General features: G+C 30.7%; 1 long non-coding RNA gene across 1 annotated transcript in view; it reads left to right on the top strand.

The window, feature by feature from the left end:
- LOC145271017 (uncharacterized) overlaps window positions 1–14,737 on the top strand; it is a 234,029-nt gene extending 219,292 nt beyond the window's left edge. Inside the window, exon 2 of the long non-coding RNA XR_013865655.1 lies at window positions 11,146–14,737. This is a non-coding gene — a long non-coding RNA (uncharacterized LOC145271017). The remainder of the gene's footprint in view (window positions 1–11,145) is intronic.
- The last annotated feature ends 814 nt before the right edge of the window (window positions 14,738–15,551 follow it).

Raw genomic sequence — 15,551 nt, forward strand, 5'->3', positions numbered from 1 at the left:
AATGAAAATGTTGATATATCGTTGAAAATTTTTCAATGTCGATTGACTTAAACAAACAAAAAAAACTTCTTTATGATTTACAAAAAAAATTAGAAAGTTTATGTTTTTTAATGTTTCACATGTTAAAAAAATCAGATTTTATTTTCACTATAGACTTAAACACAAAAAAGTTCAATTTCTAAAATCTTTAAAAATTACAAATATTCTTTACAATGACGACATGTATAGGTTTTCAAGGATGCTGAAAATGAATAAACATTTTAAAAGTGACGCAGAGAATTAGTTTTCATGACATGAGAAAATTATTTTTTTTTTCACAAAGTGAGGATCACATTTCTATATAAATTTAATACCAAATGAGCAACCACTTTCTGGCCACATGGTGATATTTGGGGGAAAGCAGTTTTGGTAAATTGTTAATTCCTTTCCACCTAAACAGTCATCTTTACCATGACGAATATTATAGGTTTTCGGGTATGCTGAAAACGAATATCACATTTAAAATTGCCGCAAACAAGTAGTTGTATGGATATTAAGCTAAGTAATTATGTATGTTATCAGTGGTGGCCACCATTCATAACATAAGGAATTACATTGCTTATATTTGGAAAACTCGTTATTGTCTTGTTAACTCAATTTTTTCTTTCCAAGAATAAGTTTATTTTTTCTTGTGTTAAATATCTTAATACGGAACACCTGATGCATGGTGAATACCATCTGATAATTTAAAATTAACATTGGTAGATGACACTTGATGACTTCCATGCTCGAGTTTATAAACAAGAAAAAAATAATTTCTTTTGTCTTTCTCATAATCTTTTCTTTCATAACTCATTACTAACGCTTCACATACTCTGTCAAAATAGTTAGCTGAAATCATCTTCCAAAGTGTCACGTATAAAAGAAAACCCGAGAAAGGAATATTTTTTTAAAACAGAATATATATCTTACCCAACCTAAAGAATTCCCACTTCCAAACTCCAATAAATATTGAGATATCAATTTGTTCTGTGGCTCAATCACTCTCCAACTCATTGGACTTTCCTCAATCAACGTTGCCCACAGATGTTCCACATGCACCTTCTGGTGGTTCTTAAAAAAAACAGATTTCCAATCTTAAAATCTACTGACTTTATTTTCTTATCCTTGTTCTCTATCAGTTTTTTCCTAACTTTTAGAATGTTATTCCTTACCAAAGTAAAAGATTAAACTGATACTTAATCCTATATCAGACTGGGCCTGTTTTTTCTATAACCACATAATATGGTTTCCAATATACATCTAGTGTTCCCTGCCTCTGGTGGTTCTTATAATAAACCAGATCTTCAATCTTAAAATCTATGGACTTTGTTTTCTTATCAGAGTCCCCTATCAACTTTTTCGTAGTTTTCCGAATGTTATCCCTTACCAAAGTAAAAGATTGATGCATCTCTTTTAGAGCGATCTCATGTTACTCATCACCATAGTAGACTCTACAAAGCATCAATATATTATCTAACGTCTCTGTTGTATAGCAAGTAGTATAATGGTAATTTTGTTGTTTCGCTCACATGAAATCTGACAGCTGCCAACATTTGGTTTATGTATAAATCCCATGACAACTCATTGTTTCTGATGTTTTTTGCTTAATTGTCATGCATCATCGTATGAAATCTTTCCACTTCTTTCTTTGTATGGTGATAAAATGGTCACATGATGTATGTTGAGGTCCTACAATGCTTTCTTCATCACTTTGTTAACATTTTCCGGTCCATTGTCTTTTAGCAGCTGGGGTGGTGCCTTAAATCTGAGGAGAATATCATCCAACAACAGATGCACCACGGTTTTTGCCTTTTTATTATTATTTTATGTGAACATCTGAATCTGTATTTCTAAAACATAACACAACATAGCTTTCAACCTGACTTGCACTCATGTAAACTGGCTAGTAGTACCCTATCTATGTGATCTAAGTGACTTTCCATCGTATCTTAGAATATAAAAATATCATCCAAATATGGTAATGCCTAATCTTTCTGTCCCTCTAGAACTATGGAAATTTATTCCTGGAAGATCCCGGTGGCATTTGTGAGACCAAACGGTATCAAGTTAAAGTGAAATAAACCCCAGTGGCAGGTGAATGAAATTTCCTCTTTATCGTTCTTATTTAATGAAAACTGAGAGTACTTTGATGCACCACTGTTTCTGCCTTCTTATTAGCAACCGCAAAAGACTCTCGCCAACCACTATACATATCAATAAAAGTCACTGTGTATTGGTTACCCAAAAGTGTCTTTGGATCGCGCTCGAAAATATCCAATGCCAGTTTTATGAAAGGAAGTACTTTTGCTTAATGGTGTGAAATGCCTTTTCCACAACCATTATTGTTATGCTAATGTACTAACACTCTTTTTTTAAGATGCGACATTACATATAACCTTATCAATAGTTTGTTGACAAGTAATACACTATCTTGTCCATCATGATGAACATTTTTGTTCTGCATCCGCATCTTTAAATCTAAATATTTCATTATCTTTCTCTTGATCTCTAATTTAATAAAAACCCAACAACTTAGGAATGGTCGTTTAATACTAAGTGACTTTCCATAGTGTCTTAGAATATTAAAATATCATCCAAATATGGTAATGCATAATGTTTCTGTCCCTCTAGAACTATGGACCTTAATTCCTGGAAGATCCTGGGAGCGTTTGTGAGACCAAACAGTATCAAGTTAAAGTGAAATAAATCCCAGTGGCAGGTGAATGAAGTTTCCTCTTTAATGTAACCTGAGAGTAACTTGACTTCAGATCTAAATTTATGAAGTATTTTGCCGACCCAAGCGAAGCTAATATGTTATTAATGACTGGTAACACTCAGGTAAACTTCTTCATGACTTTATTTAAAGCCTTAAAATCTATGCAAAATCTTTTACTACCATCCTTCTTTTCTACTTACAATATCAAAAAACTCCATGGACTATTCGATCTTTCAATTACATCTGCCTGCATCATTTCATCTAATTCAAAGTACATCTTTACCCCATTTTTCTTAAGCCATCATGGCTTTTATCACACTTGTGTTGAGATTCTCTGCAACAAAGAAGTCACGGTGCAAAGACTGATGTTCTATTCCTACTCTTAATCGAGCAAGCCATTTTAGAATTAATGGGGAGTCATTAGTTGTTCTTAAACTTTTTTAAAATATAGTTCAGGTTCGTGTCTAAGTGCTTTAAAAACACTATTTATTACTAACATCTCTGTTCTCCTATCCACCAGAGTTCTATAATTCTTTCCCTCAATTGTAATCAAAACAGAATTTGATATGCCCATGTTACCGACTATTTGGACTGGTATGCCGTTTTTTCATTCGTCGGGCATTGCAAGAATGGAGCATCCCTGGTTTCCCTGGATATGCTTCTTGCAGAATCTCTGTATGTTGCCCATCTTGACAAAATATTAACACTTAATTATCTATCTGCCTCTTTCTTTCTCTCTAGTTTTAAATCCTAGCTCACTATTCTCTACTTGGTTTCCTCTTTTACATTTGTCTACCTATCTTTGGGAACTGTCTGGATTTATAGCCTCAACCAAAATCTGCCGTATCGTGTGACAAAACTTCATGGGCTCGTCTTCATACTCCTGTCTTGCATTAAGTCAGATCTTCCATTTAACTTTTGCTAGGGCTTTCTGATAAGCCGCTTGAACATCCTGTGGTTCATGTCTCATCACAACCATCTCTACCTTCCTTTGTCTGAGGCCCTCTATACAGAATCCCAATACCTGTCATTTGACTAGTCTGCTTCTCTGGTCTATCCCACTATAAACGTCTTATTCTAATCTAACTAACCTATGCATGTAGTCATGTCTCCCTTCTAATGTTCACTAATTCGACTTTGTTTGTTAGGGTTTGCAACAGTTTCATAGTAGTCCTCTACGGACCTTTTCAATTCTGCCCATTTTTAACTTTCATTGTTTAATATGAGTCTGTTCATGAATTGTTAAGAGAGCTATCTGACATTTTTCCTCATCCACTGCTCCTGTTACCCTTAAATACTTCTCTGCATCATCCACCGACTTCCTGAATTCTCTACATCATCTGCCCACCTCCCTCAATTTTTTAGATCATCTACCCACCCCCTCAATTCTCTACATCATCCACCCACCCCTAAATTCTCTACATCATCCACCCACCTCCCTCAATTCTCTACATCATCTGCCCATCTCTAAATTCTCTACATCATCCACCCACCCCTAAATTCTCTACATCATCCACCCACTCCTCAATTCTCTACATAATCCACACACCTCCCTCAATTCTCTACATAATCCACCCACCTCCCTCAATTCCCTACATAATCCACCAACCTCCCGCAGCCACCGTCTTTTCTATTATAGCTTCTCCATTATAACAATGTGCGTGTCAAACATCTTGACTAATAGATTTCATGTTAATGGGGGAAATTATACTAATGTGAGTCATGTCATTAACTAACAGACATAAATAAATGTTATTTAACACAAGAGACGTCACTCTAACAGAAAACGCAACGTTTGGAAAAGTATCAAGTATTTTTTACCCACCTGTTTATATATTTTAAAAATAATTATTTGTTAAATCTGTTCACAAAATAAATTTGACTTTTATTTTTAATGACATTTCATGTCTTTTTCTGCGAAAATATACATTATTATTTATAAATGTATTTGTTTAAAACTCTTAAAATATATAATGTACATCATTATTTATAAATTTATTTGTTTAAAACTCTTAAAAATATAATGTACATTATTATTTATAAATTTATTTGCTTAAAACTCTTAAAATATATAATTTACATTATTATTTATAAATTTATTTGAAAAAGAAAACGGTGGTATTTTGACGACTTAAAATGCTTTGGTTTGTAAAATATGACTGTATTAGCAGAAGCCCATGTAAATCTGTGATTATCCAATGTGCTGTATCGTTCATGTGTATTGCTACTAATAAAAATACATGTAAAAAAGGTGGAAAGTTTAAGAAAACAATCCAGCCAGGGCTCTACGGACAAATTTAATTTTACTTGACCTTTGACAACCAAATATCTTAATTTATTAGCCAAATAGAAAATTTACTAGCCAAACTAATGTACCTATATACAATGCCTCCACACAGGACAGAGTTAGACACCATGGTCGTTTTTTAATGTGATGCAAAAATTTGCTAGCCAAACCAATGTAATGCGATTTCACTGTTATGAATAAACCAATAATATTAGGTGATGTTTTTTTTAATTTTCGAATTATGACATAAAAAAATTAAAATGGGGGAATTCAGAAATTTTATTCAGTTTCAATTTTATAAAATATAACTTGAATAAAGAGCTTAAATCTTTTTATTTTTAAATATTACTGCTCTGTTGATTTACAGTTTATATATATATATGTGTGTGTATATATATTGTGTATATATATATTGTGTGTATATATATATATTGTGTATATATATATAAATATTGTGTATATATATATTGTGTATATATATATATATATATATATATATATTCTGTGTATATATATGTGTGTATATATATATATATTGTGTGTATATATATTGTGTATATATATATTTTGTATATATATATTGTGTATATATATATTGTGTATATATATATTGTGTGTATATATATATATTGTGTATATATATTGTATATATATATTGTGTATATATATATATTGTATATATATATTGTGTATATATATACTGTATATATATACTGTATATATATTGCATATATATATATAATAAATAAATTTTATTTCCGACTATTTTCGCACTTTAGCTGGGCCACCCCCTTAGCTACGTTAGTGGCTATGCGCCTCTTAACCCTCAGATTATTTTCGTATATTTTACGGCTTTTGTTAAGGTACGCTCGAGCGCACACCAAGGCTAGTCATGTGCCATATGTGCGCGTGCACATGTATTAAAGTGGCTTATCATATAGGCGTAGTAATCCTTCGCGCACAATTTAAATTAGATGGAAATTAATTTTTAAAAAATTGCTGATAATTTCGAAAAGACAATAGTTTTTTTTTTTTTTTTTTTTGTTGGTGAATGTCGATAATACACTACGACAGGAGTTGCCTTTTAAATCTTTATAAAGTTCATGGCGTTTTTTGCTTCATTAACTGAATATTTTAATAGAATGTACATTTTTTAAATAAAAAAAATATTTGAAAATTGACTTACTGCAGTGCACAGTAGTAGCTTAAATGAAATATAACGCTGTATTTAAGAGATAGCGAAATAATTGTTTTTGTTTTTTTAATTTTCTAAAGATCTTAACCGCAAACCACCACTTAGCGTGCGTAATTATAATGTTATTCCAATTATATTCTTTTAAAAACTTCAAAAGAAGCCGAGTACTGTCAAAGTTTGGCAAAATAATACCACGTGATCAATTTCATTGTAGAGTTTTTTTTTCAAAAGCCTTTGTTTAAAAAAGAAAAAAAAGTATATTGTTCTATTACTGTTCTACTGTTTAAATAATTTGACTTTGCTCGTTTTATTTTAAGAAAATATAAGTTGAAAAACATTTTTCATTCACTATTAGAATAGTTGTCAGTAAAAAAAACAGTCGCCAAAAAGATAAGCGGTTTTTTTTTATTTTTAGGCGCCAACTGGAAAAATCACATATAAATTTCCTACATATTCATTCATCTCCTTAAATAAACACGACCAGAAATATTTTTGCTTAATAGCATAAAAAGTCTTTTCCATAACTATTATTGTCATGGTACTGTACTAACATTCCTTTTTTTAGGATTCAACGGTACATGTTACCTTATCAATAGTTCATTGTCAGGTTGGGACAAGTAATACACTATCTTGCCCATCATTCTGAACTTTTTGTTCTGCATCCACATCTTTAAATCTAAAAATTTCATCATCTGCCTTTTGTTCCCTAATTTGATAAAAACATAACATATGACACCAATGAGCCCTTAACTTTCTTATCCAATGAAAACTATTTTGGCTCAAACAAAATGATTTCACGTACCATCTCTCTTGCATATCACTAAGATTATGAGATAAAAAAGTAAATTTGTTTTTAACAAAGATCATATCAGATCATAGATCATTTGAGGCAGAAATTATTTTTTTTTTAAATCAACAATAATATGACGTCATACCAATGAAAGATCTGACTTATCTCACCATAGTCGGAGTCGAGATTTTATCGATTTTGACTTTTTTCAGGTCTGGCTATATACTCTGTTCACTTATTTTGAACCCCAGATCCTGTACTTCTAAAATCTCACACTACATCACTTTCAACCTGAGGTTGTGTTTTTGTAAACTGGCTAGTAGTACCCTATCTATGTGATCCAAGTGATTTTCCATCGTATCTTAGAATATAAAAATATCATCGAAATATGGTAATGCATAATCTTTCTGTCCCTAAGATCTAAGTTTACAAAGTATTTTGCCGACCCAAGTAAGACTAATATGTCATCAATGACCGGTAACACTAAGGCAAACTTCTTCATGACTTTATTTAAAGCCTTTAAATCTATTTTACTACCATCCTTCTTTTCTACTTACACAATCAGAAAACTCCATTGACTATTCAATCGCTCAATTACATCTGCCTGCATTATTTCACCTAAATTGACATACATCCTCACCCCATTTTTCTTAAGGCACTTGCAGCTTTTATCACAACAAAGAAATTATGGTAGAAATACTGACTTTCTATCCCTAGTCTTAATCGAACAACGAGCAAGCCCTTCTACAATTAATGGGGAACCATTAGCTGTTCTTAAACTTTTTTATCACATAGTCCAGGTTCCTGTAAGTGCTTTAAAAACACTGCTAATTATTACTAACACCTAAATCGAAGTACATCCTCATCTCCTTTTTTCTTAAGCAACCCATGGCTTTTATCACACGTGTGTTGAGATTCTTTGCAACAAAGCAGTCATGACAGACAAAACTAACATTCTATCCCTACTCTTAATCGAGCAAGCCCTTCTACAATTAGAGCTAAGGGAAATTATGTGTTAACATCCTGGATATTTGATAGAAACAAAAAAAATTTAGAATTTAGAGTGGGGGTTGTTTTCACATGAATTTAATGTAAAATTATTTAGCATTTAAGACCATTCTAGCGTCTTAGGACAGTTGACCAATATAATTTTTATGGGAAACAATCATTTGCATTTTTCTTTAAGGAAAGATCTTTTTTTACGTTTATATGTAACTTACAAAAAAATTTTGTTTAGTGGGGAGCTCTACCACTTGGACTTAGCGTTATTATAAGGGCTGAAGGTTTTAGAAGTAGGCTTGCTACTCATACCTAGGGTTAGATGAAGGATTAAGCGAGTTTTTGTTACGAGGGCATTTAACAGCCATTATGAAACTATACAAGAATTACGACAAACAAACAAAAATAAATGTCATTTAAAACAAGTGACGTCACTCTAACAGAAAACGCCACGTTTGGAAAAGTATCAAGTATTTTACCCACCTATTTATATATTTAAAAAATAATAACTATTTTTAAAGCTGACATTTATATATATAAAAAAACAAGGTTTTGTTAAAGCTGAAAAATTGTTCACACATTTTGAATAAATTTGATTTTTTTTAATTTCATGTGTTTTTCTACCGTTTTTATTTCTTAACTGAGCATCTCCTACAAATATCGATTATGCATTTTTCATAATTGGGCACATTAGTTTCTATTCAATAATAATTCGCTGCAAACATTGGAAAAAAGACGAAAATTTAAAAAATAGAGAGCTGATACCGCTCATACATGTGAACCTAAAAAATAATTCAGTCACATTTTCGGTTGTTCAAAACAAAAACACAACATTTAAAATTTTGACCACTAGTCAAAGTTTTTAAATATTTATATGCTTGATAAGAAAATAGCTCTAACTAAACATGTAAGAAAATTTTTTTATAATCAAATTTTCAATTTAAAAAAATCGATCTGGAATAAAAATCAACAACAAAAAACGAAATTCAAAATAAAATTGAAGCAAATAAAAAGCAACAAAAAAACGTCCTTTTACAGTGGCTGTGCTATCGCTGCTTCTGGTTATGATGCTATTCCTAATGCTACAGTCTACACTCAAAATCAAAACGGTTTTTTCCGGATATCATGTTTTTCAATTGCTATTTACAACAACAGAAAACCATATACAATTATTATTTTAACCGATTACAACAGTAAAAAGATTGTTTTATTTAACATGATAGTTCAAATAAAATTAAAACAAAAAATTCCATACTCATGTTGAAATCTTTTTTACACAACGGAAAAACGAGTTCTCAAATCTAGTTCAGACAGGCGAAACTATTGAAAGTGCCATCTTTTCTTGGCTATATTCTAAATCTCATAAAAAAATTCTTCATACCAGCACAGTACGAACATTTAGAAATCGGGGGAGTTGTTACAAAATCTTACTGAAAACGCCAGTTTATGATGTTAACATTTTTTATCAATTTATTTGCTTAAAACTCTTAAAATATACAATGTACATTATTATTTATAAATTTATTGGTTGAAATCTCTTAAAATATATAATGTACATTATTATTCATCAATTTATTTGCTTAAAACTCTTAAAATATATAATGTACATTATTATTTATAAATTTATTTGTTTAAAACTCTTAAAATATACAATGCACATTTATCAATTTTTTTGTTTAAAACTCTTCAAATATATAATGTACCTTATTATTTATAAATTTATTTGTTTAAAACTTAAAATATATAATGAACATTATTATTTATGAATTGATTTGTTTAAAACTCTTAAAATATATAATGAACATTATTATTTATAAATTTATTTGTTTAAAACTCTTCAAATATATACTGCACATATTTATGTATTTGTTTGAAAAAAAAACAGTGGTATATTGACGACTTAAAATGCTTTGGTTTCTAAAATATGACTATTTTATCAGAATCCCCTTAAAATCTGTGATTATCCAAAGCATTTTATCGTTCATGTGTATTGCTACTGATAAAAATGTCAAAATAAGGAAAGTTTAAGAAAACAATACATCAGAGAGCTAGACATAATATAGTATTCAAGAGTGATTCGATTCTACAGAAACATGTTCATGGAAAGCCACATATGAAAAAGTCATGACTACAAGATTCCATGTAAATGTGGAAAATTATACAAATGTGAGTCATGTCATTCACTAACAGTAAAATTAGAAAAACATTGAACAGCTGTAATATGTGGAGCGATTGAAAAATTAGTTATGGCAGAATATATATGGATGGAAAAGATAAATCGTCTACCATTATGGGATAAAGTAAAAATTATAAATGGAGAAGAACAATGAAGAGTAAGCTAAGTTATATATTATTTAACACGATAAAGGAGCCATTAATAATAAATAATATATACATATAGTAATATGTAATAAAAACTGTCTATACATCTATATATATATATATATAATATATATATATATATATATATATATATATATATATATATATATATATTATATGAAGTAATGAATACTGATGACATCTAGAAACAAAATAGTTCTTAAAATTCATACTAGGATTGTCTGCTAGGACCGGTACTGCTAATATATGTTGCTATGATTAGAGTACTTGGTAAAATTTAGTTGTAGGTTACATACTACTGAACGTGAGAAGTTTTTATCCTCAGTGAGATTGAAAATAGAATTAAAAATTACTAACAAATTTTTACCCAGTCATCGCTACCAATATGAGAGTGTGCTAATCTCATGTACTAAATAAAACATTCCATTCAGAACTATGTAAAGATTTTTCAGTTCAAGAGAAAGGTTCTCAAGTTCGACAAAATACACCCAAATAAGATCGGAGATAACAGAAACGTTGTGAAAATAACACCCAAGTGGAGAACAGTATTTTGAAGAATCAAATAATATGAAGACTCAATCCGTATCTATAAAATAAAAAAAACGTGATTATTTTCAGTTGGAAAAATAAAAACACATTAATTTGTAAACAAACCTGTATTGAATTAAAAATAGACTCATTTTATTTTTTCATTTCATTAATAGATGTTTGGATATTTTTTAATAACTACCAACATAATAAATTGAATTTTACAACATAAAATGTACTTTTTCAAATTTATTTTATACTTTCAGAATTTGCAACAATGAAAAGAAATTCATTAATGGATAAGAAGCACCTTTCGGCATTGTTGATTTAAAAATCATTAAAATAATTATGAATTTCTTCATATAAATTTTCCAAAGTTGAAATTTATTAGCGTGCCTTTCATCACACACTTCATTACATTCCTACTTTTTGTGGAATCAGATGCAAGCAAATATGAGATACAAACAACATTCTTGTGAAGTATGTGGTTCTTCTTTTGCACAGATGTCACATTTATTGCGTCATATGAAAACACATACGGGAGAGAAACCACATTCTTGTGAAGTATGTGGTTCTTCTTTTGCACGGAGGTCAACTTTATTGAATCATATGACAACACATACGGGAGAGAAACCACATTCTTGTGAAGTATGTGGTTCTTCTTTTGCACGGAGGTCACATTTATTGAATCATATGACAACACATACGGGAGAGAAACCACATTCTTGTGAAGTATGTGGTTCTTCTTTTGTACAGAGGTCATATTTATTGAGTCATATGAAAACACACACGGGAGAGAAAAAACATTCTTGTGAAGTATGTGGTTCTTCTTTTGCATGGAAGTCAAATTTGTTGAGCCATATGAAAACACATACGGGAGAGAAACCACATTCTTGTGAAGTATGTGGTTCTTCTTTTGCACGGAGGTCACATTTATTGCGTCATGTGACAACACATACGGGAGAGAAACCACATTCTTGTGAAGTATGTGGTTCTTCTTTTGCACAGAGGTCAAATTTACTGAGTCATATGAAAACACATTCGGGAGAGAAATCACATTCTTGTGAAGTATGTGGTTCTTCTTTTGCACGGAGGTCAACTTTATTGCGTCATATGACAACACATACGGGAGAGAAACCACATTCTTGTAAAGTATGTGGTTCTTCTTTTGCACGGAGGTCACATTTATTGAATCATATGACAACACATACGGGAGAGAAACCACATTCTTGTTAAGTATGTGGTTCTTTTGCATGGAGGTCAAATTTGTTGAGTCATATGAAAACATATACGGGAGAGATACCAGTCATCATAGGAGCAACAAGGCTTATGAAAAAGAACTTAAAAAAGTACATAGCAAGCATACCCGGTGAACCAAGTGCAAGTGAAATACAAACGATTGCACTGAAAGGAACGGCTAGAATCCTCAACAGATCTATTGGTTAGACTCACTAAAATAGGGGTAAATGTCAGACATCTGGTTGGATGTCCCATCCCCTAGAAGAAAAAGTTTAAGAAAAATGAAAAAAAAAAAAACAAGAGAGAAACCACATTCTTGTGAAGAATGTGGTTCTTTTGCATGGAAGTCAAATTTATTGAGTCATATGAAAACACATACGGGAGAGAAACGACATTCTTGTTAAGTATGTGGTTCTTCTTTTGCATCCGGTTGATATTTGTTGAGGTATATGAAAATACATACAGAGCGTTCCTAATGATGCTGGACTTAACAGTAGTTAAAAATACTCCACACTTTGTATTTCAAAAATTGGAAAAATGTGCCAAATAATAGTGTGCTAAGTTTTTTTTCGAATTATTATTATTATATAATTAAGGAAGGTTTTATAGACTGGCTTTAAAGAGGATTTCCTCACTATGATCAGGATAGAATTATAATGACTGCTCACAATGAAAGCTTGATTACAATTGCTTTTAATAAGATAGAAAAAAGGTGGAATGTTTGGAAAATTTCTATTTTAGTAATTATAAGAACAACTGAATTAGATAAAAGAATTAAAAAAACCGACAAATATATTTTGTGAAATGACTTCTCGGTTGAAATGTATGAGAATTAATTTCTTGATTGAAATATATTAAATTAAAAAAGAGACAAACAACATTCTGTGGTTCTTTGAATAAAAAGAAACATTTATTGTAGGTAGGGAGCCCCTTGATTTCTGAGAACTTTGAAGAAAATTGAAAAAAAAGAAAAAACTATATGAAATCTACAAGCTAGCCTGATGACAAATCCTTATAAATATTTTTAACAATGCTTAGAACACTAAACTTTTGCAACGAAGCAATAACAGGGATAATAACTGTCTATAAATTTGACCTTGGATATTAATTCATATCGTAATAAAACCAGGATCTCTTCAAACTAACTAAGGTATATGGTTTAACTAACAATTTATCAGGTCAATTCGACATTCTGTTGTGAAAACTTCCGACTGACAAACTCAAAATTCTCTTGTTAAAACATCCAAATTCAAAACACGACAGTATTTCAAGTTGACTTACATGCAACTACACACATAGCAAACCTTGTTCTAACTCGTTCTCTGTCTACATTTTTTATTCACCTTTATCATTTTGATTTTTATGACAAAGAAAAATAAGAAAAATCGAAAATCCATATTTTTGTAATGTATGTGGCTTTTCTCTAACGAGACAAAATAATATGATCCTGTGATTATGTTAATAATTTTCTTTAAATAAACAAAGTTTTTATTCTCAAAATTTCATGATATGAAATTTACAAACAATCTCCTGTTGTATGTATATCCCTGTCAGAGGAAATTATGACATTAGGTTTTCACAAATCATGCAGGGAGATGGTGGCGTCATTTTACACATAGCATCTGCTATTTCTAAATAGTCACTGTTCTGTTAGTGACCAGACTCAACGTTGCTTAACTTATATAATGAGAACTGGTGTGCGACGTGATTATGACATGTGTCGATTGTTCTAGGATGGATTTTGGAGATGTACTAAGAATGTGAGTCAAAAGTTTTCAAAAGAATGATTCAGAGACCAAATCCCAGTTAATGCATTGGAAGCACTTAGATCGACAACATCCAAAAAATGCAAGGCCACCTCCCTGCAAGATTTGTGAAAAACTAATGTCATAATTTCCTCTGATATGGATATACATACAACAGGAGATTGCTTGTGAATTTCATAATACCATGAAATTTTGAGAATAAAAACTTTGTTTATTAAGAGAAAATTATTCACGATTAAAACAGATACTCAATCAGGATGAGTTGGAAAAGGCGTGCTACACACATGTGTGTAAGCCAACTTGAAATAATGTTGTGTTGTGAATTTGGACGTTTACACTCAGCTAATAAACCAAGAACCACAGTCTATATAAAACATGATATTAACGATTCATACTCAAGAAAACAATATTCTGTTGTCACAACCCTACTAATAACTGTGGCAATTTTCGTTGTGAGAAATTAGACCAGGGCATTATGTATTGAACTTCCAAATCATACGATAAAAGAAGAGTGTTGAAAAACATTCGATTATCATTTACTGTTGCAGCATCAGATATCGATAAAAATTCAACAATTATAAAATGATTAGCCATATGCAGTTTTGACTTAGTAAGTTGTGTAGTAGTTATATTTTGTAGGATATTTTTTATATTTATGTGAACGAATTTTTCTACTTAGAATAATTGATGTATTATTATTAGATGAAAATACTTTGTATGAGGTTTACTTCTACTGAGCTACTTACACACTTTTCTCATGTCTAAATCATGTAAACGTACGCATCCAAGTCACCAGCAATATTCTTTCTTTTGTTGGAGGAGCAAAAACGTGAAATAAAGTTAACAAAATGTTCGAATTGATTATTTTATTAATTTACCGTTTTATTAAATATTTGATTCTGCATTTTTTCCATGTATTCACGTAATTTGGCATAAAATGTGTTTCTTCTTTCAAGATTTTTCCAGATTGAGATTGGAAACTCTTTTCTATCCTTAAAACACATGAGATATTTCTTTGTCATATCATGGGACATATTTCTCATATGTTTATCTAGGGAAACTTTTAATCACGCCACCTGCAGCATATTTCAGGTTAACGACAGGTTATCATGAGTTGTACGACTGTAACCTTCACCAAAATTCATAAGAATTAACAAAATTGTTACAGTCGTATGTTCTCAATATATAAGATTAAGAGTGTGGTTTTCCTAGTTTGAAACAATCGTCGGCGGTTATGAATATTTTGAGTTAATAAATTCTTGTGAGAACTAACTTGCATTTGAAAATGACGAAAGGAATTAATCACCACTACAAAGTATACATAAGTACTATTCTAAGTTGTTTGTTCTGAAATCCTCAAATATACAATGGAATCAGCAGCAGAAGCAGCATTAAAAACAGCAGCAACAAAAGGAACAGGAAAAAATAATTCATTAGGTAAAAGAAAAAGATCCCCTAATATACTAAGAAAAGAACCTCAGAAGAAGTACCTGAAAAGAAGATGAAGTTAATAGAGAATATGTTCGAAGGAAGTTCAATTTAATTTATTAAGTAAAAAATGGCTACAAAAGAAATCTTTCATATCTACGACACAGAACATTCTCTCTTTTCTTATAACAGTATAAAGGAATTTGAGTACGTAGAGGTTCCCCTATTAATACTACCAA

The sequence above is a fragment of the Euprymna scolopes genome, chromosome 46, assembly GCF_053919585.1.
Source record: "Euprymna scolopes isolate OS-2025 chromosome 46, ASM5391958v1, whole genome shotgun sequence".
NCBI lineage: Eukaryota > Metazoa > Mollusca > Cephalopoda > Sepiida > Sepiolidae > Euprymna > Euprymna scolopes.